We start from the raw sequence: 26,617 nt of genomic DNA, 5'->3' as shown, positions 1-26,617 counted from the left end.
GGACTATGAGCAGAACACCTTTCCCTGGGAGCTATGAAGGTAGAACAGGTGAGTGGCCATGGTCTCCCCAGCTTATAGATGGGGCAAGCACAAGCAAAGATTGGTTGGGAACTTCATGTGGAATCAAGCCAGAAGTCTACGCTACAACTAGGAATGTCTTCCCTGTTTTTTGGTTGATCAAGCAGATGGCACTACCTCCCAAAATAGCAATGTCACCAATGCAGTTTGAAAGAGGCAGAAACTTTTTAACCTAAACTCTTAAAATGCTTCCTTCAAGAAGTGTTTCGCAATGAATCCAGAAAGTGTTCTTTGCATTTTTTTTCCCTCCTAAAAAGGGATTTTTAAAAATGGATCTTTTGGGGAAGAAAAACAGGGAGAGCAAAAAATAATTTGGAAAAGGAAGACCTAAAAAAATGAGTGGTTTTCTTAATGTTGGGGAAATTAGGATTTTGAAAAGTATTATAAACCGCAATTACACTTTACCTTACGAAAGAGCTACTCTTAGGATATAAAATTGCTTTAATATTGCACTAAGACAAGTGGTTTAAAAAAAAAAAAGGCTTATGATAATGGATTTTCAAAGCAAAAGTAAAGCTGCTTTTTGCTGAGAATAGGGCTTTAGAGAAGGGAAACTTCACCATGCCATTGGTGCGCGTTTTGCTGTATTTCACAAGATCTCTCATTATTTAAATTCCGATGTATTTATGTCATACATGGATAAATGATCTTATTGTTCAGAACATGTCTTTATATGAACATCTCTGCTGTTAGAACTAGCGTTATTTTGCCTTTTTTTTCCCTCCCCTTACCAAGTCAGAACAAAAGTCTCTCTTACTGCTGTTTTGGGAACTTCATGCAAATGGCAGTTTTTACACATCAATCGTCAGTTTAATAACACTAATGATAAGAGGGGAATTAACGGTAATGGGCTGACTTTTTGGCAAGCAAATCTGAGTTTACAGAGAAGTTTCTGTGATGTTGAACTTTATAGCTTTGTGTTATCAAAAGCATTAGCAGTGAGAATTAAGATTAAACCATTGACTCGTTAGCAAGCTGGGCTTACTGAACCACAACCTTCCAGCACAAAGATTGATTATTTAGAAATCCATTGTACCAGATAGGAAGAGATAGCGATAGTCTTCTGGGACAGCAGGGAGCCATTTACACAACAAAATACATTTGCCAGGGGATACAAATCTGACTGAGCAGGCTCAATATCTCTCTCAGCTAAAGCAATACTGGTTAGTCTCTCAGTCTCCCCTAAGGTCATTCTTTCTCCCACTCTACCCCACTCTTGCAATCACAGTACTTTGCAGCATTTAAAGTCCAGTCTTGCATCCATCGCTCCCACAAGTGACCCTGGTGACTTCACAGGTGCTGGTTATAGGCGTTGGTGCTGCAGGACCGGCGTGGGAAGAAGAAAATGGCATCATATGGACAGCCAAGGCAGCGAGAACAAACGGGTCTTCTGTGGATTGATGGATGACTACAAAGAGCTGCATTTTGAAAACGTGGCCCAAGCACAACCACAGGAATGACACCGAATGTAAGAAAAAGCATTTGCTCTCCCAACATGCAAAAAAAGCCCTAAACATGTGACAATCCCAGCTTTTGATACAAAATACCACAGAAGAAGGGAGCGATGGCAGATTTTTAATACTACCACAAACAGGTGCTTAAGCTGGCAATGATGGTCTAAGGACCATCTAAGACTAAAGACAAACTTTATGTCTTAACTCCCCTTTTTATCCAGATAGACACAGTTCTACACCCTGGGCCACTCCAGCCCATTTCTAACGTGGGAAGTATAGATACATATTACACTTTGCTTCCTCTTACTCACCTTTGGCTATGATCATGACCCACTAATGAATTGCTCTATTATCAAATCCCATTCCATGTAGAGAATTCCACGGATGTCTCATTGCTTTTTCACGCTGCCTGTACGTTTGATGCTTCAGTTTCCAGCTACGGGCTGTAAGGACAGAATTCTGCATCCTGAAGAGGGCGGTCCATGTTCATGGAAGCGTTTGACCTGCAACCTTCCCAGAGTTAGTACCCTTCAGTTTGCCTATATTTCCTGGTTGATGCCCTCACAACTTGAAACAGTATTTCCAGGTAAAGAAGCCTATGCTAAGGACCGCTAATTTGACTGTGCTGCATGTCCATCCTCCTGCCATGTGCGGGCTTTGCTGAGAATCAAGTTTTGGGGAGGAGAACCATAGCTCACTCCCTTATCACTATTTACAGCACGCACTTTCAGTGATGCTTTTCATGAGCAGGCAAGTGGAAAAACATGTTTTTAAGCACTACAACGTCTGCTGAAGTTTTACAAGAAGCCCCAAGGCAGGCAGGGCTTATTATGCACCACAGGAATAAAACGTAGTATCTTTGGGGAGAAGCGTTTTTATCATCAAGCATCAGTCTAGGAGAACTGTGGGAGCTGGGCTGCCTCAGCCACAAGCAAACTAGGAAATTACAAGCTTGTAGGTGGTGTCTGCGTGTATGGTCAGAGACAGAGAAGCAGTTAAGCCCCATCTTTGATGTACCTCCCTTGTGAGGGTGGACGTAATAGGTCATTACAGAGAAAAAGAAGGTGACGAAGAAGTATTCCACTCAACATCATTGCTGTGCCTGGGGAAAGCAAGGTGGCATTAGCAGAGGGTTTGGGTGGGACATGAGTAAAACAGTGTGAGGGACACATATGTATGATGTGCGGGCACGTACACTAAAAGGGGTCTCTGCACTGTCACCATGACATCATGCTCCTTGCCAAGGGTTAATGGTTTTAAACTAAAAGAGGGGAGATTCAGGCTAGACATCATAAATGATTTTTTTACAAGGAGGGTGGTAAAACACTGGCCCAGGTTGCCCAGAGGGGTGGTAGATGCCCCATCCCTGGAGACATTCAAGGCCAGGCTGGACGGGGCTCTGAGAAACCTGATCTAGTTGAAGACGTCCCTGCTCATTGCAGCAGGGTTGGACTAGATGAGCTTTGAAGGTCCTTTCCAACCCAAACTACTTTGTGATTCTGTGATCACAGACCTTGCTGTGCTGTCCAAGTGCCTCTAAATGAGACCATAAAGTTTGTATCTCATGATCTGCTGCCGCTCACCATTATCCAGCCCCAGATACTGCTAGTGAGAATGGTAACAATCTTCCTCTCCCCATAAACATATGCTACAATCACCCCATAACCTAAATCCGGCCCCAAAAGCAAGTCCTTGGCCAAATGAAGTGATACATAAAGGTAATTGCTTGAGCTGGGAACACAAGACTAGATTTTTCCCAAGCCTGGAGGAGTCCCAATTCCTTCTGAAAAACTGGGAGCTCTGCATGTTCAATCGTTTGCTGCAGGCCGGTATCCAGTCTGAACATCATCTCAAAAATTACTATTGCTTCATCAATACATTTGTAATTCAACAACAACAAAAAATTAAAAAGCATCCAAAGAGCTTTGCATGGTAAACATCAGAAAAACACCGCCTTCCAACCCTGCAGCCAGTTGTTCTATAATATCTTCTGCTTTGTGCTGACAACCTTTTTTCCCTCCAATCATTCAGACACAATGCCTTCAGGTCTGTCTAAGTAATGTAATTTACTGGAGTGGAATTCCCTTGATACCTTCTGCAGCACTCAGTGACAGTATCATTTATAGTCTAGGCTGTCATGCCACGACACTGATACATTGGCTTTCATCCCTCATTCAGCGCAGAGGGTGCAATTTCACCTTCCATTGTGCCCTTTTGCAGACTGTGCGTACAAATTCCCCCCATTCATTGCTAATTACAAACCTCTGCTGAAATACTCTCATTAAATTTATATTTCTCACTCCAAAGTGTCAGTCATTTGAAAATTCCAGTTTTCTGGAAGATTCACCCATTAGCAGCAACCTCCAAAGTATTCCTTAACCGAGCGCATTACAAGCGAAGCTGGCAGAGACGCACTTAAAATGCTTCATTACAGCAAACCCCCATTGCTCATGTTTTTGCATAATTTTGAGCAACGCAATAAGGAGCCCATGACCAGCCAGCTCTGTTCCTCCAGCATGCGACAGGCATAACCAGCAACCAACAGCTATGTCAGGCTCTGCTCCCGTGATGAGGTTGTATCGCATCCCTCAGCATCCACCGTTCCCCGCGGCTGCGCAGGAGGGGATCGCCGGCTGACTGGGATCTGTCACCAACATCTCACAGGACCTCCTTGACATCTGGGGAGCAGCAACAGCCAAGGTGGCTGTTTAAAGGACTCTAGAAACTGAGAGCCATAGAAAGAGTCTGTGATAACTGTAAAAAACGCCTGAGTGCAGCTTGTTTGCTGTGGGAAAGCTAAAAAAAAACAAGCTGGGGGTTTTCCAAAGTAGCAGATCTTCTGCTATGCCACACAAGAGGTTGTTAGAGCTCTTCAGCTGAAAATCTCAACCACATTGCTTCAGCCACTTATACTAATCCTAATTTAGTGGCCGCATGCAGGACTGTTCCCTTTGGACCATATACAGAATACACAACTCCACAAACCACACGGAGCAGATCTGCAAGTGGTTAAAAGAATCAAAGAGATCTATCTACCTCTTCAAGAGAAAGGTAAACACCTTAAAAGCCTCATCACCATACAAGGGAAAAAATGAAGAGCCCGGCAGCAGGCACTGATAGTTGCACAACATGTCCTGTGTGCCATTTCTATAAATAGCCTGTGTGGTGATACCCCTGGAAAAGACCAGCATGTCTCATCCAGCTGGAAAGCGTGGACGCGGAGAGCGGCACGAGTGCCATTGCTGCATGACGCACTCCTTCCTGACGTTATCTTCAAAGCCATCATGTTTGAGCTCATCTGCATTGGGTGCAGCAGTAGAAAGCGAGGGGGGGGACACAACAAGGAGGAGAAAAAACCCACCTCTGCATCTGTACTGAAAAGGGAAAATTCCACAGAAAAAATGACAACAAACGTTTGCGCCGCTTGTCAGCATCTGGTCACCAACAGGACTGAGACATGCAGGTGACTGTAACAGATGCACTGTAACTCCCTGCAGCAAACACCACAGTGAAAACTAGTTATTGCTGAAGTTTTGCCCGTTCGCACCTGCAATATTTAAAACCTTGGTTACCACATTAGCTCTCTTGCTTTTTGTGCTTTGCACCAAGGCAGGAGCCGGTTCAACGGGCACAAACAGATGTAAAAGCAGAAATGTGTGTTTCAGCAAAAACACAGCAACAACAGGCACTGCGCTCTCCTAAGAGGAGGTGGAGAGTTACCCCAAACTATTTTAAAGGGATTTCATATTGCATAATAAAAGACTCACCGCCGACAGCATGGCTATTCCGTGGAACAAGCACATGTGCCTCTAAGCGCCCCCAGCACCACACATCCTCCGTGCCACACGGCATTACTCAGAGCGAAAACCTATTGTCTTACGCAGCCCGATCCTCAAAATCAACACCTCCCCTTCCCTGCCCTGCCAAGCCTGGGAAACCTGGAAAAGTAACCAAGCGGCAAGAAACTAGCGAAGTTCAAGCTTCCCCAAAGCAGAAAGCAAGTTTTCAGCCTCTACCTTTGGTTCTGCAGCTCTTGGATAGATGTTCTCTCTACTCATCCATTGCAAGTATGACATCAAATCGAGAAGCTTGACTTGCACAGGCACACTCATTCTCTGGAAATGCCACGGCTACTTAATGAGTGAAGCTGGGACAGCACCAAACCTTACACCATGAAGTTACGAATTTCCCTGCGTACACTGACAACGTCTCTCTCTAACATTTCTCTTGTCTGCGAGCTGACATATCAATTAATGTGGTCAGAACAGATTTAGCAGCTCAAGATATTGCAACTAATTTAGCGGATTCCTAACCAGTGCAACTACCTGGAAAAGGTACCGAGACAGCGTATTTCAATACTGTCACCCTAAAAAAACAAACCACAAGGATTTTACATGCCAAAAGTTAACCCTGAGAATTTTTTTTCTTGAGACTCAGCAGATTTGTACAGATTTCCTTTTTTTAATTTTTTTTTATTTTTCTTTGCCAGAAGATGAAGTTCTGGATCAACAGTTGACATTAAGCCAGTGAAGCTTTGGAGGACTGATTTTAAAGATCTTTCAGTCCTCTCCAAAGCTGCTTTTTCCAGAGAGCAGAACAGTTCTGCTTCCAAAATTCTTTCATCACTACCTCTTACTTATGCGCTAAGCCTAATTCCTTTTTTCGTTCCTTTTTTTTTTTTATTAATAAGAAGTTGATGAATTAACATAGCTAGACCACACCACAAGTAAACTCTGCCCCTCCTTCCAACACAGACCCATTTACAAGCATTTAAGACTGGGACTCACCAGACAGAGCCGAAGCTGCAGGCAAGCCAGTCATCAGAGCTGAGAGAAGGATTATGCTTGCTCTACGAATTCTGAAGCATTTGAATCTTATTTTTAGTTGTACACAAAGGGCAATAAATGGAAAATCTTATTGTAACCACTGCTTTTTCATAGCCACCCACACTTCCAACACCTACAGCAAAAGTATATAAATGCAAAAACCTCAGAACTCGTGGCTCATCTGAACAAGGGATGCAAACTAGCTAACTGCTATCACCTTTTTTCCAGTTTGTATTTAGAGTGCCATTATATTCTGTTAAACATCAAGGACATCTATGTCAATGCAGTGTGTATCTACTCTTTGGGATCCTGCTGGATTTCCATATGTTTAATAAATCATTTTCTCTCAGTTACCTGGTCGAGTCCTTCTCTCGGTTAGCTGACCACTGACTGATTTTCAAATGCTGAAGTGGAGGAGGTGCCTCTCCCTAACTCTCAGTTTCTCCCCACACTGTCCAGACTACTGAGGTATGAGGACTTAGTGCTTCACTTATCTGTGAGAAATTATGACAAATACTCTACCCAGAAACTGGCAATTAAAAAAAAAATCCCTTTACACTCATAATAGTAGAAGAACTTCAAACAAATTGGTGTCAAGGATGATTTCATTGTGTTTAAATCCACTTCAAGTTGCTTTGCAAATTACTCTCTAATTTTATACCTAAAGCTCCCACGTCTTCTACAATGCCTGTTTACCCTCCTGTCTGTTCTATCCCTGATTCTTTCAATTTACCAAAAGCAACACAAGCATGTACCTAATTATGAATCTGGAAAGCTGCGGAAAGCTAACCCAATTAGCTGAGTAAAAAAGAAATACATAAAGAAAAAAGTTCTGTTTTAAGATCAGACTCAACAAGAGTATAGGTGATGCCATGTCTGGGAATAGGGAAAGTGAACAATCTTATGTCATGAATTACCATGTTGTCTCTGAAAATTCAAGTTATTATAACCAGAAAAGCATCCATTACAACACTTTTACTTCTCAACTCTTCACAAATTGTAACAGGAAACATGTCCCATAAGTTAGCAATCAATATGTAACAAAATAATCCAAGGCAAAGTGCCAGCTCCAGAAAAATGCACCTTTACCTGCACTTGTTCATGAGTTGCCCGCTAGACCCAAGGGTCCATCACGCTCCCGCAGCCCCAGGCAACACGAGCGCAGAGCCACCTGCTCTACGCACCCGCCGCCGACATCAGGTGTGCGCTCCTCTGGCGAGGATATAGGTCGTAGGACCCGTGTGCTGAAGGCTACAGAAGCATGGGTATCTAAGTATTATGAAAATAAATGGGTCATACACCACTGAGTTACCGACCACACCACCCCCAAGCCGGGCGCTGAATGACTGTGCAGGGCTCTGCCAGAGGGACAGGACGGGTTGAACCAGCAGTGAAAACAAAACTGATGTGGTGAGACGGATTTTACTTTTCATTGGTTCGGGTTACAGAGAAAGTTGATCTCGCTGTCACTATCTCATCTTTTCTTTAAAAGAAAATAAAAAATGAAGCAAAACGTGGGCAGGTAAGCTGTCCCGTGGAGATGGGTTGGCATCTCGCTCCCCCGGGCCAGGGGAAGTGCCGCCGTCCCTGGGCGGCAGGAGGGCTGTGACTCAGTCCCTGGGGCTGACACACACACACACCCGGGCTGTCACCTGCTGCGGTGAAAAATACAAGTCCTTGCCACAACACGGTGGCCACGTGGGAAACGCCGAGTAAACAGATCAATGACACCGCGCGCCCACGCGGCCCCTCGCACCGCTGGGGTGACGAACAAACCAACCTGCGGACAATGGCAGCACAGGGGAGAGGTGCCGGAATAATTTGGTTTCGTATCACACGCTATACTGCAACAAACACCATCCTTCATCGTATCATCTAAACACAAGCAGGGTGCTGTTTCTGGCTGTACAGCCCGCAATCACCGCGTGTCCCCGGATGGGGATGCCCCCGGCACAGGACTCTTGGTCAGAGACATCGAGAGAGGGAACGTCGGCTCACTGCCCACGCATGTATGCATGCACAGCCGCTCTGCGCAAAGCTACACCGCCACTTTTCAGACCACATTGAATATATTTATCCAGATATATACTTTACTTTTAATATCTATTTTAATAAATATAATTGTTATAGATATAAAATACATATATGTTATGTATACACACAGATACATATACATTGAAAAAGACATTTAATGAATAGATATATTTGCAGCAAACAGTTAGCAAAGCCATCCCCAGCCGCCCAGGCTCGGGGTGCAGCCTACCTCAGGGATAGAAGCACCAACGGTGCTTGGGAGCACCTGATCACACTGAGGGACCGATGCAGTGCCAGCAGCAGTCAATGGCTTCATGTGTTCTCAACAGGGGGGCAGCAGGAGTAACTGGATCAATTAGCAGCAAAGAAGAATTCCCCAAGAATGCAGGAAAATGCTTTTTGGCTGTTGCAAGCACCATGCCCAGGGCAGGGTGCCATGGAAGACTGTGAAGCTTCCTGGGGTGGGAAATGCTCCACATCCACATCCAGCCCTGCTATGCTGGTACCAAAAAACGGTAAGGAAATGCCTCCTCCACCATAAAACTGGCACTTCAACAGGAAAATGTACCAGAAAAATAACTAAATCCAGATATGGCCACATCTTGCACCAGAAGCCTGTAGGATAAAACCACCGCTGTCCTTGGCTATGGCTGTGGCATCTGGGAGGTGGGTTTGGTACCAGCAGTTAGGAGTGTTTGGTAAGTCAGTGTTCAAAGGGATGTGACTTCACCTTCAGAAATCTGATTTCCTTCTTAATCCAACCGAGCTACCTGACCTTTCAGCGCAGATTTTTAAAAAGATACATTTTTCCCAGGTTGTGGTAGTAGGCGGGTAGCAGACATTTAATCACCAGAATCTGCATCTTAAAATTTTACATTATTTACATCTGTCTACAGATGGTCACAGGACAGATTTCATGCAATCTTTTAATTTTTTGTTTTTAAATATTCTGAAGAACTCCTATCTAGTAACTATGAAATTTACATGCAGAGCTGAGTTTTGGGTTGCCTTTTTTTCCCCCATGAACAAAGCACTTAAAGGCGATGGCTAAATTCTCAACACTGCATAAGCAGTAGAAATCAGGACAATTAGAGGCAGAATGCCTTTGATTAGGATGGTATTTTTGCCTCTTTTAAAAGAAAAGACATGGGGGTAAACCAAAGTGAGAACCGTGAGCAGAGCATGGAAACTGCCAGGAATCACTGCCGGTCTCCGCTGGGATGCTTGCAGCCTTGCCCCAGCATCTGCTGGGCATCCCCAGCGCCCCTGCAAAGCCCTGTTCCTACGTTGCCATTAGCGATCCTTTGGGATAATGAACTGTGAGCTACACGGCTTCTCCCTAATTCCTATACCCTCTCATTATAATACACGTAGTCAAAGCTGCCCAGGATTAATTCCCAGAGGACCTGCAGACATGTTCTTTTTTTTTTTTTTAAATCTCGGTACCATAACAGGGTTTGGCAATCTGTCGCGTCAGAACAAGGAAGGTACATTCTGCTTTGAATTTAAACTTCAATACATATTATTTTTATGGAGAACCCATCAATCAGCATCATAATAATATTACAAAAAACTAACTAACAAATGGAAGGAGAGGGAAGGTGTACTTGTTTAAGGAATACACTGCAGCCTGGGAAAAGCAAGAAGAATACAGTTGTTACAGCTGGGTCAACCTTGTGTAACTGTTCTTTCCAACAGGGCTAACGAACAAGGGAAAGTTTGCTTCTTTCTATGGGAATTGCTGTAACAAGGTAATTGTTACAAGCAGAGTTTGTTATCAAAAAGAGTCAGACAGCAGGAAACACCTAGAAATTCTGTAAGCAACCAGCATCTGCCCTCACATCTACCTCTGATAGCGTAGATTTGCATGCACAATGGCTGCAACACCAGCCAACAACCCGTGAGGTGATGCACATATAGAGTGCACACCATGCTTTAAAAGTTCAGCATTTCCCGAGCATACGACTACAGTAAGAAAAGGAAAAAAAAAAAAGGACAGTAAGGAAAGCACATATTTGGCATCGGCTCCTGTATCCTTCCACTAGTTTTCAAGTTTCTTTGCCCCTCAGACCTGATTTTACTGTTGGAAATTGAGACTTTGGATTATTCGCAGCACAAGAGGCAGCAGGACAAAAGTTCCTATGTATTTCTTGGAATGACAGAGGGTTTTTTCCATTTTTGTCCATTCAGTTTCTGGCTGATTTCTCACGTGCCCGAAGAGGGATGCCATTTTTAAAGTCAGTTCCTCTGAAGGAGCTTTTAATAATGATTTTGCAAGATGCCTAATGATCAGCTTTTCAAGCATCATGAGAAAAGTCTGCAAAAAATCGTGAATAAGGCTTCCAAACCTCGTGGGAATGGTGCTAAGTAGGACTAATGAACAACGCGTTGTTTCTGCCTGCCCAGCTGTTACAACTCATATTTTCAAGTTTTCTTCCCTTAAGACAAGCACTAGAAACAAGTTTCAAGCCAGACCCAAAATTCTCCTGCAGTCAGATGATTCCTGCTGGTGGGATGCTGATTAATGACTGCACCATATATTGCCAAGCTCACAACAAAATGGAAACTCTCCCTTTTTCGGAAAATAAAATCAAACCAACACCTTGTAAGGCCTCTGACAGCAAATTTTGTTACTAGCCAGCCTTTCTTCATTGCCTACTACTTCACTGCTATTTTTGCTGATATTAATCACATCAGAAAAAATTTTCTCCTCTCTTTAAAAACCAAATTGCTATACGCATTAAAACCCCTTGTCCTCCTTTTGCAACAGACTTTTCATGTTTTAAATAATAATTTTAGTGTCACATAAGCAGATAAAGTACCTCAAACACAGCTGTATTTCTAACATAAACTCTCCAGTTCCAAAATACTCCTATTTTTTTTAGAAGTAATATCAAAGATCAGTTCCTAAGACTAAAAATGGTGTTAGAAGCATTCAAGAAAAACTGACCAGCACGAAGTGCTGTGGTTGTCTTCACTGCCCTGTCCCAACTAATCACTAAACTGTGTCACATGAATTCATTCCTGCAGTGAACGAACAAGGGCTGGGACATGCACAGTGACACCCTGTGAACCACAATTTTGTATTATCTCTAGCCCAGGCGGCCTTTTGTCAAGCTGCTCTATACCACCATCCAGAAGATTAAAACCTCCTAACCACAATGGGATTTGGTTTTATTTTAAAAATTAACACAATAAAGTTGTGCTCAAGCCATTTTCCAAACTTGGCAGCTCTGGGGTGTCCCACTCTCTGGACAGCACAGAGCACCACATTCATGCCATCTTGATAACAGTTCAGAGGCTTCTTCCACCTGCAGATCCATCCCAGAAGTAGGGTTAGAACTGCTGACAAGTTAGAAAGGGTCAAACTAATTTCTCCCCTCTAGAATAGCCCACCAACTCCATGCCGGGCCCATGTTATGAGAGGTTTCAGAGGAGGATTTAGCCATGATGGGCAAGGAAATGTGTGCAGAGCACCACAGGTGCTTTCTGTCTTGGGAGGAAAAATCAAAGCACAGAACACACACCAGGAGCTACTACCCAGACTGAGGAGATAGAAAGGGGTCTGCAGCCCCCTCAATCCCCTTTGTCCCTAGCAGATGTGTGCACAGTTTTCTCCACCATCCTATAGCCAGGTGGAGCAGCTAACTCCACCTGCAAGGAGCTGGAGGTGGCAATGAAGATAATACTGATGCTTAAAGAGCCTTTCAGGGCAGCAGGCTGAAAGGAGAAGCCACACCAGGGCTCCTGCAAGGGAAGTATTCTGGAAACCCCAAAGGAGCAGGACATGAGTTTTATGATGGGAAAAATACAGGGATGCCTGTGGTCTCACTAAGCAAAAGGTGGCCTCCAAACTCGAACAGAGCATATGCGGCTTCAGCACGCGAAGGCAGGGGTACACGCGCTCACCCAGTTGTGGAGAAAAATTAAGCATAATTTGGGGGATGGGATTAAAAGAAGCTATTTTAAGTACTTCTCGCTACGGTTTACTATGGTAGCAGAACACTTAGAAAAGCCTTCAAAATGACAATCACCATTTAGGTTAAAACAGCAAGTAACTACTTCAATAACAATTTATTCATCACGTAATATTTTCTGCTGAATTACAGCTTTTATAGTATTTTTCTAAAGTATGATGTTTACTGTCTCCACCTTGCCTCCCCAAGACCATTTTTTTTTCTTTAAATAGAAAGGCATTTGAATTATGACTTACATGTAACTTTTCTAGGTTCTGTGCTGGCTAAAAGGTTCTCACGATGCAGGGAATAGGATCAATGGAGAAATGAAGGGGCTGCAGCAATCCATTAAGAAGTGGCCCTCCAAAGCTTTGTAGGGCAATGGTCTGGCAACTCAGTTGATAGCGACCTAAAATTAAATAAAGGCAGGTGTTAAAAAATTCAAGCACTGAATCTTTGCAAACCCCCTCTTTTTTTCCCCCCTTCTAATTCTAAAAACATTTTGCGGGTAATTTATTTTTTTACACACAGAAGGCATTTATGTCAAACTCGACAATTACATTATGTCCATTACATACTACTTCTTATCTTCAAGCCCTAACACCTTACAACAAAGACTATGTTTTTCTTGCATTCACATAGCATCGAGACATATGAAGGCCCTGAGAAGAATTAAAGAACAGATAAACTAACACTTCTGTGATTATTACACCAGATCATAGCACGGGTTTGTGCATGCTTATACACACATATTAAGAAATTATTTATGATGGGGGTGGTGAAACACTGGCCCAGGTTGCCCAGAGAGGTGGTAGATGTCCCATCCCCGAAGACATTCAAAGTCAGGCTGGACAGGGCTCTGAGCAACCTCATCCAGCTGAAGATGTCCCTGCTCATTGCAGGGGCGTTGGACTACATGACCTTTGAAGGTCCATTCCAAACCAAACCATTCTGTGGTTCTATGAAAATGCACATCACACCAGAAAGGTGTTCCAACAAAACTACCAAAATGATCTAACAGACTTTAAAAATTACTGGCTTTTGCCAAAGCTTTGCTTCGATTTTATCAAGGAATTTAAGTTAGAAACATCAAATTTGTTCCTCTGTTTCCTCTTTATTCTGGAGAACTTCAGATAAAAAACACCATCAATGTAGTTCAGTATCCCTGAGTTAAGGCAACGTGTGTCATACTTCTCCATCCACCCTGAAACAAATCTACCTGTCATTCCAGTCTGTGTCAAGAGCAAACTGGAGAAGGAGTAAAATATTCGTGTGCCCACAGCAAACTCATCGTGCTGCCAGCACCATGCAAGGGGCTTGGGGCTCAGCCCCCTGAGGGGAGGCACCCTGGGATGGGGAGCTGCTGAGAGGAGGCTGGAAGAAGGGTGAACCCCCTAGCACCCAAGTCCCTGCAACCCCACACAGCCCAGATCCCACCCAACACCCAGGTCCAGCTGACTCCAAAAAGGTTTCCCCATCTACTGAGGAAGTGCTCGCCCTCTGAAGTGGTTGTGGAGGAGGGTGGGAAGGAAATACTTGTAGAAGGAGAAGTAATTAGTTTTAAGTTACAGGGATTTTCAAGTCGAAGTTTTCAAGTTGCCAGTGCCCAACACTTTAATGTGTTCCTGGAAAAAACATTTGAATGCTTGACTACTATTTACTTGAGTAAAGTTGGCGATTGAGAGTGGAAAGGAAGATGATTTTCTTTTGAACAGAAGGGGACAGCAGCAGTACAAGCAGGGGCACGTATTCACGGGATTACTGCAAGGGCTGCGTCTGCAGAATTACCACAAATAAAAGCTACATAAAGGAGGAGATAAGGGGAATTAAAATAAAATCCAAAAGTTTAGATTTTTTTTTTTCTAAACTACTACTGTTTTTCTGAAACTTGCAAAGCGAACTCTTCAATAAAAACTTCTGCTTTCTCAATAAATGTCTACTGAGTTCATAAAAAGGCAAAAAAAACCCCACAAAGGAGTGTAAATGAAAGACATTTGGTTGTTGTTTTTTTATAAGTATGCTGTTCCTGGTAAAAAAAAGTTCAATACTTTCTGAGCACTGATGCTACAGCATTTTACTCCAAGACTTATAGAGAACTGGATCACTTATGAAAAGTAGGTCATTTCTTCTGGATGGCACCCTCCTAGGTGGTTTACCAACAGATGCTCAAAATACTGCTACATTTAAGGATTACCTATATGCGTACTTGAAAAGAGTCCTGACACCACACAAAGAATGCAATGCTCACAGCTCTTCAATTTATATAATTTTCTCCAATTGGGCATAACATTTGTTGACAGACTGTAAGAGGATCGAATATTTACGGTCACAAATATGTATTATCTAAATTGCCTATAAAACTAAAAATATAAACTCCAAATCTGTGCAGTCATAAATCACTGGTAGAATAAAAATAACTGTTGCTTACTCAATGGCTAAAGGAATAAAGCCAGGGAAGGCTCTGTTTTTTCAAGGACAAGTCGGTTTTCTGAGCTAAAATTGCACTTGCCACAGCATGTCAGAAGAAAAGGACACTAAACAGAAGTGGGGGACAGGGAAACAAGAAAAAAAAAGGGGGGAGGGGGGAAGACTTTCAGTGCCACACTTTTCTGAGAAGGTGTGATTGATGTTCACTGCTGTAGAAAGCATGAGGCTGCATCCCAAACATTTCATTCCCTTCTGCAAATGTCTCACTCCGTATCTCACCCCATGTTCCCTAGATATTCTTGCCCTATGCAGGACGATCTGGCCAGCATCAGGTTTTACACATGATCTAAAACATGAAAGCAGGAATCTCTCTGCCCAGGGGTCAGCTTAGGGTAGACTGAAACCTAAACCCCTGCCTACGCTCAACACAACGGCTTCTTCATGCTTTCCATTCGATAAAAGAATTTTCTTTCTGAAACAGGCAAATGATTAAAAGCAAAACAGCCACTACAGGTGTAAGCTTACAAGGAATAAATGAAAACTGAGCTTATACAAAATGAAGAGTCAATGGTGTACCTCCTGAAGAGGAGATTCAGCATTTTAACATGCTGACCGGTCAGGTTTACAGCATGGGAAGAGCTGGATCCTAGGCAGGGGAAGATGTACTCTCCTCTCCAGGGCTCACATCAAGGTCTTGGCTCTCAGCACAGACTTGCACATGTGGGCAATCAGTTATAGCATCACGAGACGCCGTAACATCACTGCTCAATGTCAGCTGAAGACCCAGCTCATGGGCTGTGCAAGGAAACTTTATTTTTAAAAGAAGCATCTGCCTCCACATCTGCATAGAGAACTAGAAAAAGAACAATGCTTCCAACCAGACCTTTTTTTTTTTAAAAAAAAACCCCTTACATTGTTTAAAAACCCCTTATACATTTTTGAACCAGGTTACTGTTTTTTCCCCCTTTCTGAGGGCTTCCAGTACTACTTGGCAGCTCAAGTTAGCACTGAAGAAAGCAAATGCAAAGATGCTCCAGACACCATAACTGGCAGATGGAGGCACCGAGCTAAAAATGTATTTACTTCAAGAAAACACCTTCCAGCTTGGATTTCTGTTATACAGAGGGTGCATTTCAAAGAGAAGTTGCTAATGTAAAATAATGAGAACTTTGATGCTCAAGAGGAGGAAAACTGATAAGTTCTTCATTTTGCAATGAACAAACCAAGAAAGACAATTTGAGAAGAGAGTGATGAACGTACCTGGGTATTACTCTGGTTAGCATGAAGGATGTTTCAAACACAGTAAATCGTGTAATCATGCTCAAGAAAACCAGAGAATCTGGGCAGACAACAAGGGAGGAAAGCAACAAATTCACAGCTGGGTTAGCAAACACACCAGTGTTCACAACAGGCACATAAAATTAGGGCTGAGTAAAATGAATCCACACCGTGAGCTGGTGAGCTGCTCACAGACGCAGACAGGAGAAAAACAATATTCAAGGAAGGCTGCGCACCAGCAAGCAGGAAGAAGGGAGCACAGATGCGCAAACAGAACTGTTGCTTTCTGAAGCGATGTCTTGCTTGGTGGAGTGCAACGCTTCTTACACAAATGTGTGCAGGAATTAGTCCCAGCGAAGTCAAGGATTCAAAGCTGTTACATGCAATAGCATCACAGATTAGCAAATGTGTTTTCTTCACATTTTGTGTGTTTTCGAGTGAAGCTCAGGAATGTTTCCTTCTGGTTGAAACAGCTTCATTGGAACATCTGTAGCTTGCAACTGTTTGAAGGACTGTCCAAGGCTGAGAAGGCATTTGCAATGCTCCTGACACCTAGTGCAGGATCTCTCCCTGAAATCTGTAAATTAACCCCAAGATGATATCAATACCTATGCCAGAAAAGACACACGGCCTGGCTTTGCTATCAGTGCATTTATTTTCCTTCTAATAACCTGCTCGGTTCTGCCAAAGAGAAGGAACATGCTCATCCAACACTCCTGTTTGTGCTCATGTGCACTGTTTGGCCAGGGGCAGCCAAAACCAGGAATCTGAATGGCACAGCAGCTTCTTCCCCAGTGTGCAGAAGTGGGATGCAGAAGACCACCACCACCAAGGAAGCATGGACCAGAAGCAGGGAGGTACCCACGACTGCAAGGACTGTCTCTGCGGCGTGTCCCTATCTCGGTGAGCTGTATCAACAGTCAGTGGAGATGAGATTGAGCTGTTTCTTTCAGATAATGGCAAAACCACGTGAGGAATCGGTCTGGCTAAAAACCATGACTGAAGTCATCAGAAGCAGCAACAAGATAAGGGCCATGGACTGACTGGCAGGGTAAGGCAGCTGCTGCTGCCCTGTGCTGGCCAGGGAAGTGCTCCAGGGTCTGCAAACTGGATTTTCCCCAGCTACACTTAACAGCACTAACTGGGCTTAAAGGGGAAACCCTTAGAGGAGCTGGGGGATGTGGGTGAGGGGAATTTTCCACCCCCTCTTGTCCTCTGGTTGCTGTTATCTCTGTGACACATCAACCAGGCTGGGCTAGGAGAGGCAGGAGATTGTAGATCAAGAGTGTTACCATAGGAACTTGTAATCTTTTTATGTAAAATCTGAATGACTATCATTGGAATATACTCAACTTAAAATAAAGTCAGCTTTGAAAATATTTTATCTTGGTGGTATGACTCAGGAAAGAATGGTTAGGTGTAAAAGGGAAGTTAATATACGCTGTGAGAAAGAACCTCACCCAACAGTATTACAAAATGACACAAGCTGAATATTTATGCTCCACACAGTAAATCCAATACACAGCAAAAATCTGGTGTATTTCTCCACAAGCACTAGAGATTTTGGTTAAAACACACGCAAACAGGAGAAAACAAGATGGTTCAGTGGCAAGAATGAAATTTCTAGGGCTGGCATCTCAGAAGATGACACTGGATTAGCCAGCACTGGGTCTCGCAGGTAAGGATGCTTCCTAGGGCAGCACAAAATGATGCAGTTCAAAGGGTTTATGGTCCAGAACTCCTGTCCCAATGCATGCGAACCACAAGGACACATGCCTGTCCTGCTGAAAGGATGTTCCCGCGTTGAATGATTATCACAGTCAGACTTTTACTGCCGATTTCTTTTAAAAAATGCAAATTGAGAAAACAGTTAACATACAGAATGAAAGAATGGGCCACAGGTAACCACAAAAACTTCCCATAAGGTTCACCATGTGGGAAACAGATAAGTAGATGCTGTGAAAGATGAACAATATTTAACTATTAACACAAATGGGTTTTTTGGGGAAGGTTTATCTGGCATCTCTACCAGTTTTTCTCCCAAGATCTAACACAAAAATAACTACGTCTACCAACAACTGAGATAGTAGCAGCTCAACATTGCTCCCTTTTTCCCTCTACTCAGAAAAAATACCCCTATTGTCTTACAACATCAGACACACGAATTTTCAGGTGATTTCAGACGAGGCTGAAGTCAGTGATGCATCTGCCAGTTCAGAAAGTCCAGTCCGCAGTCTCAATTTCATCAGGCCATGACATGAGAACATATGTGTGCAATACCAGGGCAGGAGAAATCCAACCTTTTCCTAAGATGTACAGCTGGTCCCCCATGCTCTAGCATGAAGTGAAGGAGTTATCCTGTAGCTCGTATAAACACTGAAAGCAACTGTTGTGCATCAAACTATGAAGAGGGAGCCCATGCTGATGGAGGTGCATGTCTACCATGAGTCTGCACAAGCTGTGGTGGGGTTGAGTGGGCCAGTGCTGCATCTAATGTGAAGGAGATGCATCTTAGCTTCTCCATCACACCAAGCAGGGGAAAGGCAAGAGACCTGAAAGTGTTTTGTGGGTTATCTTCACTGGTCATAACAAACAGAGAAAGGCAGAATTGTGATGGGAAAGAGCTTCAAAAATATGTTCCCAGTTGGGTGAGCTCAAGTCTGTTTAACAAGAAAAGCCAGAGAGGCCACGCACAGTAATGCTGAGAAAAAGGAAATGGTACTTCGTTTTAGCCAGAGTCATAAATCTTACCAGGGAGCCTCTAACGGCAAAACGGCGAGTAGGGGAATTTTTATACACAGACAATTAGTCGCGAGCTGATATCAGGTTTACTGTGCTGTGCACTCCGCATGTGCAGTGCCTGTTCAACCTGCCAAGCACCACGTAAGGCTCTGGTTGCCTCACTGCCGCTGGCTTCACCGGGAGGTGTGGGCTGAAACTCCCAGAAACCCTTATAAAAATAAAGGTGAAGATGGATATTTCTGCTCCACAGAAATCTTTCTGAGGCAAACCCACAAACGTTTTTTCAATGGGGAACACGCACCATGGTTATAAAACCAGCTCTTCTGCTGCAGGCGAGATGGACCAAGAGGACACTTGTGCAACCATAAGCACCCTCATGTTCTGGAGTATAGATGCCACTCACAGATCCTGTAGAGCAGGTAGTTTGGTCAGGAAAGAAGGCTGACCTACCGAAGCAGAAAACAAAATGTGGTCGAGGAAATTCATCAGCCAGGAGCAGCTGTGGAACTGCCTCAGGAGGACTAAAGTCAACTGGGCATTCCCACCACCTGTGCTGAGAACAAGGCAGCCCAGCCACCAGCGCTTGTTCCTCAATACCTTGCTCAGTTTCACAGCACAGCCAGGGACTTCCACTAGCAACAGACGAGCGCAAAGACTCCACCGCATCTAATAATCAGACCACACTTCCAGTCAAAGAAAAGCTGCATTTCAGTTTCTAGATGAGAAGATATCCTGGGGACACATGCCAGCAGCACGCCGGCTGTGCTAGGTGCCAGCAAGCGTCCCCAGCACTTCTGATGTTACCTTAGAAGGGACCAATCTGGTCTAGAGGAGGAGGTCTGGAAGCCTTCATCCCCAAAAGACACATGAGTCAGAGAGCAGCCTGGAGAGGACACCAGCTTGCCGCTCTAAGACTGGCTGAGAGATACCTCAGTGAGCAAGAAGAGCCCACCCCGTTTGCACCAGGAGCTCTGAGGCTACAGCACCTTCTTGGTGCTCCCAGCCACTTTCTGTCCATGTTCTACCCAATTCTTCTTCCCCAACTCAGCACAGAAAGGCAGTTCCACCCCATTGCTCGATCGTGCTTCTCTGCTGGTCTAAAAGAGCTGGAGGCAGGTTAAGGCTACAGGGCAGACCAGCTCCACCATCCCTGCAAGCTTTGTCTGCACGAGGTTAAGTAGCAGCTCGTTTTTGTCCAAGCCTCAGTTCGCTTGCTACTGTATGTTAAACCAAAAGACCAATATGTATTTACCGTGCTAAATTACAATCATGGGTTTTTAAAAATCTTTCAGTCTAATGGTATGCAGCTGTCACAGAAATCTTTGAACACATCAGTGGCTCCCTTGGAGCTGACTAACCAGATAAAGCACTGTAGCCAAAAGACCTGAAAGGATGGGTCCAAATTTCAAACTCTCAGCTGATCAAAGAATTTCTTTCAAAGGACTGTACAAAATGGAGAGTGGGGGGAAAAGCTTCACAACACAAACAGAAGTTTTGGTTACTACAGGTGTAAACAGCTGAAGCAGCCTCCACCACTCAGTTTAAGAATCAATGCATACCAACCTCTAAGCCATGCTGATGGGTGTTACAGCTGCCACACTGATCTCTGCAGATGCCAATATTCGTGTCAGGTTTTTTGGACTGGAATTGAGGGAGAACTTACCAACAAATCTAACTTTATGAGGAAGGAACCTCTGTGTGATACTGAAGAGCTCCAAGACCAGGTGCTGCAGCCCTTCACTCGAACTGCTTCCATTCAGCACATTTCTTTTGATAGCAACATTTTTTTTCTTTTTTAATTCAAGACAGCTCCATGTATTTGCTTTTATTTCTACCACAATGTTTACTATTCCAATCAGAACATTCTGTAATCTCATCTAAATGCTTTATTATTAACTGCTGCACTCTCTCCCCCCCCACCTTAATAATTATCCTCAGGAGTGGTAAACATTTCAATACGGGTTACTTTAGTTAAAGTCATGAATATGCATTATTTATTTATTTAGGTAAACAGTAATTAAGAAAAATCACCCAGACCGTCTTTGAAAAGAGCACTACTTCATCAGCCTTGCCATGGGAACTGCAAATCCCTGAAACACATACATTACACTGTCTTCCTCTGCTGTGATTTACATTTGTGGGCCTTAGATCACACAATGGCTGCCAGGAAGACAGTCCCTACAACTGTCCCAGGCCAAGCGGCAAGGCCAAAGCATCCAGACTCACTCTGAAGGATCAGCAGCAGGTGCCCAGACATCAGCAGAGAAAAAAGTACAAACATCTTGGGTGCAGGATGAGGACTGGAATGCAGCTATCACCCAATACACTGATTTTGAAGTTTTTTGCAGCAAGGCTACCTCTGCTAACACCAAAACTCTGAGGACCCCCTCTACTCTCTGTCCACGGACAGAGGGCTGTGTCCTTACAAATGGAGAGGCTGTCACCACCACGGACTCTCCCTGCTACTCTGGCGAGCAGTCAGCCCCAAACCAATGAGTGCTTGGTGCCAGAGCAGTCAGATAGCCCCATATGCCACATATATACATATATAACCTATGTATTGGGCAAAAAGCAGCTGAGTGAATTCCCCTGGATTTCTTCCTCAGTATTATATGACCTCAAATATTGCAACATCCCATCCTGCTTGATACTTCCACCAACTTGTACCACGCACCACGACAGAATCAGGCAGCACCACAGGCAATGAAGACACTTACAAAGAACTATTTTTTTTTTAAACCGAAAAATAAAGACATGGCAGGGCAGTCCTGATGTGGTTGATCATCCAGCCTAAGGATCTCACCAGTGCTACAAAAGAGGACTCAAAATGTCTCCCAAAGACAAAGGGATTTTCACAGATCTAAAATTGTTAGGTAAATAGATAAAACTGCGGTCTGGGCTTTGTTTCAGTTTTTAGAGCTAATTTCCGGCCACCGTTCAGAGAAATGCTTTGCATTTCCATTTCTGACTCACCCGTTTTAACAAGCGCACTCGCTGGAATTACTAAGCACGGGATCTGATCAAAACATTTCGCTTTCTGAATCGAAGTGCTTTTCAATTTTATTGATGTGAACTTATCTGTAAATTTCACATGGTGACTGACAACACTGGTGGTGTGCGGGTGTCCGGGTGCATGATGCGACGGGTCACAGGACACTTCTCCCACTGGGCTTCCCATCGAGATACGGGGATGTCTCCCAAATTCTGCACAACCACTCAAGAGCACACTGATGCTGGTCTCTCGCAACCCGATCACAAAATGATACATGCTCCCAGAGACATGTTTAAATGTCAGGTATGAATGAAAAGCATTCCTGAAAAGAATCTGTTACGAAACCGAAAATCGGAGACCGCCGCAGCACTGTGCCTAAGTTGAGTCATCAGTTCCCTTCACAGCCTAATAATTGACACTGCCTTGATCAGAATGACTGATTCGAACGTTGCTTTGTGTTTGTGTGTTTTTTGTTGTTGTGTTTCTTCTTTTTTTTAATTTAAAAATAGATTTCCTATGTAAACAAGCCACCTGTCATCTCGCAAGAGTGTTTGTATTCACCAGATCATGGGTAACATCTGTCAAAACCAGATTTCGCTCTCCTCAGTCAACTCAGTACAGCCTGAATCAGACTGTAATACAAAGAAACCAAAAACAGGTCTTGTTACGGAAAGAATATGCTGCCAACTCTCAGTGGAAGCACTGATTTTATTACGTTTTCTTGGGATTAAATGCTGCAAAGATTATTACAACAGTTTGCTCCTTCCCCTGTGGGATCTCTTCCCCCAAAGGAAATCCTGGGAATTTAAGAGCTTCTCTTCTCCTCTCTTCTTGTGCTTTTCTAAAATTAGGTATATTCTAGGAGGATGTGAGAAGAATCAAGGTTCGATGAAACTTCAGAGCATGGTGATTTCTCACCTTTTGACACCGCTACTGGGATAACTGAGGGATTCTCCTCCCAGTGCTTCCAACAAACAAACACTCCCATGCGTCCGCATCCCTCAGGTCACACCTCCCCAAAACGATTCATTAATTATTTTCACATCTTCTAAACAGGGAAGGATCAAGTGAGCCTGCAACTGCCTCTAGTGGTGTTTTCTGAAGAAAAGGTGACACAAAACAGGATACTTGCTACTACCAGGATAAGGGTGATGCTACACAGCTGGACTATGGGTCTTCTGCTAGGGAATCTGCCCTGGAAAAATCATTGGAACAACATAAAAAAGAAGAGACTGCACTTAGCTAGCACTGTTTTTATCTGCCTGACCTAAGATAACACGTGCTTTTGAGCGTGACTTTTATAAACTCTTGGAAGTTGTATTATTCCAAGGTACAAGGGTGGCAATACTAAGACAGAGGCAGCAGATTAAAAACTAATGGGAATTAAAAGTACTTTGCACTCATATTTAGCTTTGTGAGAGCATTGCCAATACTAACAAACCACTTGCCGTCTGGTGCTGCATACCAGCAGGTCACATAAAAATGTACATTAGAGTTTTGATGCAAGTTAGGAGGGCAAAATTTGAATTGTATATGCCACGGCTGCTTTCTAGTTCATTTTGCACTCACTCCTGAATGACACAATGAAAAAAGTTAAGGCATAGGGTTCAGCACCTCATACAGAAAGATAACTAAAATAGGAAAGACTGTACTTTATGTGTCTGTCTAGTTCTCCTTAACAGCTCAACTCAAACAGAAAACTTGGATACTACATGAACTTCTTCAGTTTCATGCCACCTAAGAACAGAAGTTAATATCAGTATTGTTACCATCCCAGTTCACTACCACCCAACGCAGTAGTAAGAACCAGCATACATCAGGCCAGAATCAAAGCCAACTCCACAAATAGAATTCAGAGTGATTTTCTTAGTAAGCTCCCTTCTGCACTCTTGAACTGTGGCTATACCAGCTTTGGGGATCTCTGGCATGATCCTTTCTCACCGCTCATTCCTGTAAAAAAATGTTCTTTGCAGCCAGTAACCACAGCTTAACTTTGCCACGTGAAAGAGCCTCTCTTCCCAATTCTCATGGCTTTTGGAGCATTCTTTTTGACGCATACCACCAAATCTGCATGTTCTGCCTTGAATTACCTTGTTTTATTATTCTCTGTAGTCCTGGCATTTGTTTAAAATTACAGAAAAAAAAGGCAGCTGCACAGAGAATGATTAGTAAAGCGAGTGTCGTAACCAAGCAATGTTATATATGTTATTGCTTATAAAGTCAGTGTACCAGAACCAGCCAAATCTATTAGTTTGGTTTGAAAGTATATTTTTCCTTTCCTGCTTGCAAGAGGATAATTAATACTTTGAAGAAATAATGGAGAAAATAAGCATGGAGGTAGGTAAACACTCCTAATGACAAAAGCTCACCTTTGGATCAAGGGTTGTAGTTTGGGGCATATCTCTAGGAAGAAAGAATAACAACATTTGTGTCTCAGCATGTGACAAGGACACTTGTCGCGCTGTCTGTTCAGCCATCACCCACATTACTTATTACCTGTGCCAGTGTCCTCGTCCCACTGAAAAAGTCTGTATTTCTCTCTGAAGCTCTGCAAGCAAAAAATTAAATCTAATGTTTTCCTGTTTGTTCAGAGTGGCTGAAGAAAAACCCATTAATTAATACTTGGGCAAAAGGGTTGGCCACAATTACAGCATACAGCTATAAAAGCCAACGTGTGATGGCCAGAAAATGTTTCTATGTAGAAATTGGCTTAACACAGCTTCCTACTTGGTAACCAGTGAGAGGAAATTATGAGTAAATATTTGTTTTCCCGTATTTATTTCTACACTGGGTGAGGCAAGACAAAAGGATGTTTAAGCACTGAACTGATTTCAGGTTCTGTTCTCTGCACATGATTTGGCCTGCCATGTTATAGGGCTTTTAATCTCATATACCTCGTTGATCCTATTATCACCACCATCATAATGAAACCAGACACAGCTTATTCCCCGTTCCCCAAGCCCGACACCAGGAGGGAGCGCTGAAAGAAGAGAGTCACTAACGTAAAACTGACTGAAGAAGGTTTACCCATCATTTCAGCTGCTTGGCTTCACCTCCTCGCACCAAACGGTGCCACCTTAAGCTGCTCCTGCCAACATGCAGGTCAAGCAGCAGCATAACCCAAACCACCAAGCCCAGAAGACATCCAGTGTAGATTTTCCACAGCAAAGGCAGAAAACAATCCCTGGGTGTTTCTACAATTCCTGTTGCTCTAAGCATAGTCAGATTTTATTGAACTGTAATCCTAGATAAGCATATTGAATCTTACAGCTAAAGTCAATTACACTGCGTTAAATAGCTGGTTTCCTGATTTGCAGGAGGAAAATTACTTCTTCTGTATAAAGCTAAATTAGTTCAATAACTCATTACTTGTAGCTTGGGCATGGAGTTGAAACAGCAATGGACAACTAAGTGGTTGCCATATTTTCAAGTACCAGTCCTTTAGCTATGTAAGCAGACCGAATTCCCAGTTTTACCAGTTGGGAAAAGGGATAGGCATGGCAGGCAAAGAAGGGTTGCCCATAGTGTCAGCAGCATGACATCTCACACCAGCCCTGTTTTCTCCTGCCATGGGACTCTGAGCTAACCAGCCTCGGCAGAGACGCGACACTGCTTTTCCAATAATTGAAAATCCTCATACTTAAGAGGTTTGCATTAGACACAGCAGCCAACCTGGAGCCTTGCTGTGCCTCTTCAAGTGATAAGCGAGTTCTTTATGAATCTAAAATGGTAGTAACGCAACCAAAATCAATGGTGCTGCTCACTGGATCACCAAGCCTTACGGAGGGCTCAAAATCACAGCCTCATCAGCACATCCCCCACTGCCCAGTGCTACCCTCACCTGCCTTCTTCATGCAGGCTCCATGGACATCCACTCCTGGCCATGGTCAGAGGAAGGGCTGGTGGACCTCTGGTCTGACCCTCATTCTGCACCCCAGCTCAGAGTTGAGGCTGCTGTGGGCTGCCTTCAACCAGGGTCTGAATGAGAAACCAGAACCAAACCAAACCATTTCATGAATGAAGAAAGAGGGGAGTCTGGGTGCAGTGAAATGGTGGGGAAAATTGAAGAGGAAAGTAACTCAATGAGAGAGTTACTGAAGAAAAGCCAATCTGTCCAAGACAAAGGCTGGCTGCCATCTGGGAGTAAGGAAAAAGTAGAGGAGGGAGGACTTCGGAGGAAAGAGCACCTTGTGCCACTTCTGTGTCCTACCAGACATGAGTCATCATAGAGAAGAACCTTCTCACAGAAGGGTCAGCACAGGGCGAATTGGTGGCAGAAAGAGGTCCACGTGAGTATGGATCTCAAAGCAAGGCTGGGGAAGCGTTTCTGCAGCCACGGGAGGAGGAATGAAACACATCATGGAATGGGGGTACTATGTAGCTCCCGAAGAGGAAGATCTCTTATTAACCTTGGCAGCTTGGAGAAAGTTGAGGGTCAGGTCAAAGGAAGGTTCATGAAAGCAAGACCAAACAGAAGGGAAGACAGTAAGAATGTGGGAGTACAGGAAGCAGCAAGCGCTGTTGTAGCGGAATCAAACAAAACAAAATCTGGCTCTGGTCTGAATATGAACCTGTCTGTACTTTCAAGATCTCATCAGTGGTTGGGAAAGATGATTACTAATGTTTGGAGAAGAAGAAGGGTGCATGGAGCTCCACAGTCCTCTCCCACAGGAAAAAAAAATCCTGTAAGGGCTGAGAAAAGTTAAACTGTCATCCCACATGAGATAGAAGTACACATCAGAGGCATGTGACTTGTCATTTCTGATTTCATACTCAGAATCAGCATCGGCATTGAGCAAGATTTGTATCAAAACATATAAAATGAATATT

At 43.6% G+C, this 26,617-nt stretch overlaps 1 protein-coding gene across 5 annotated transcripts in view; it reads right to left on the bottom strand.

The window, feature by feature from the left end:
- The window catches only part of BACH2 (BTB domain and CNC homolog 2), a 192,508-nt gene that overhangs the window by 73,343 nt on the left and 92,548 nt on the right, over positions 1–26,617 (bottom strand). For all 5 annotated transcript variants that reach the window (XM_065835248.2, XM_071806754.1, XM_071806753.1 and 2 more), the window contains one exon: positions 12,606–12,757. The gene's annotated coding sequence lies outside the window, so the exon portion shown is untranslated. The remainder of the gene's footprint in view (positions 1–12,605; positions 12,758–26,617) is intronic.

This window comes from Patagioenas fasciata, chromosome 3 (genome assembly GCF_037038585.1).
Source record: "Patagioenas fasciata isolate bPatFas1 chromosome 3, bPatFas1.hap1, whole genome shotgun sequence".
In the NCBI taxonomy this organism is placed as follows: Eukaryota; Metazoa; Chordata; class Aves; order Columbiformes; family Columbidae; genus Patagioenas; species Patagioenas fasciata.
The sequence above is the reverse complement of the archived record's forward strand: the minus strand, read 5'-3'. Positions and strand labels throughout refer to the sequence as shown.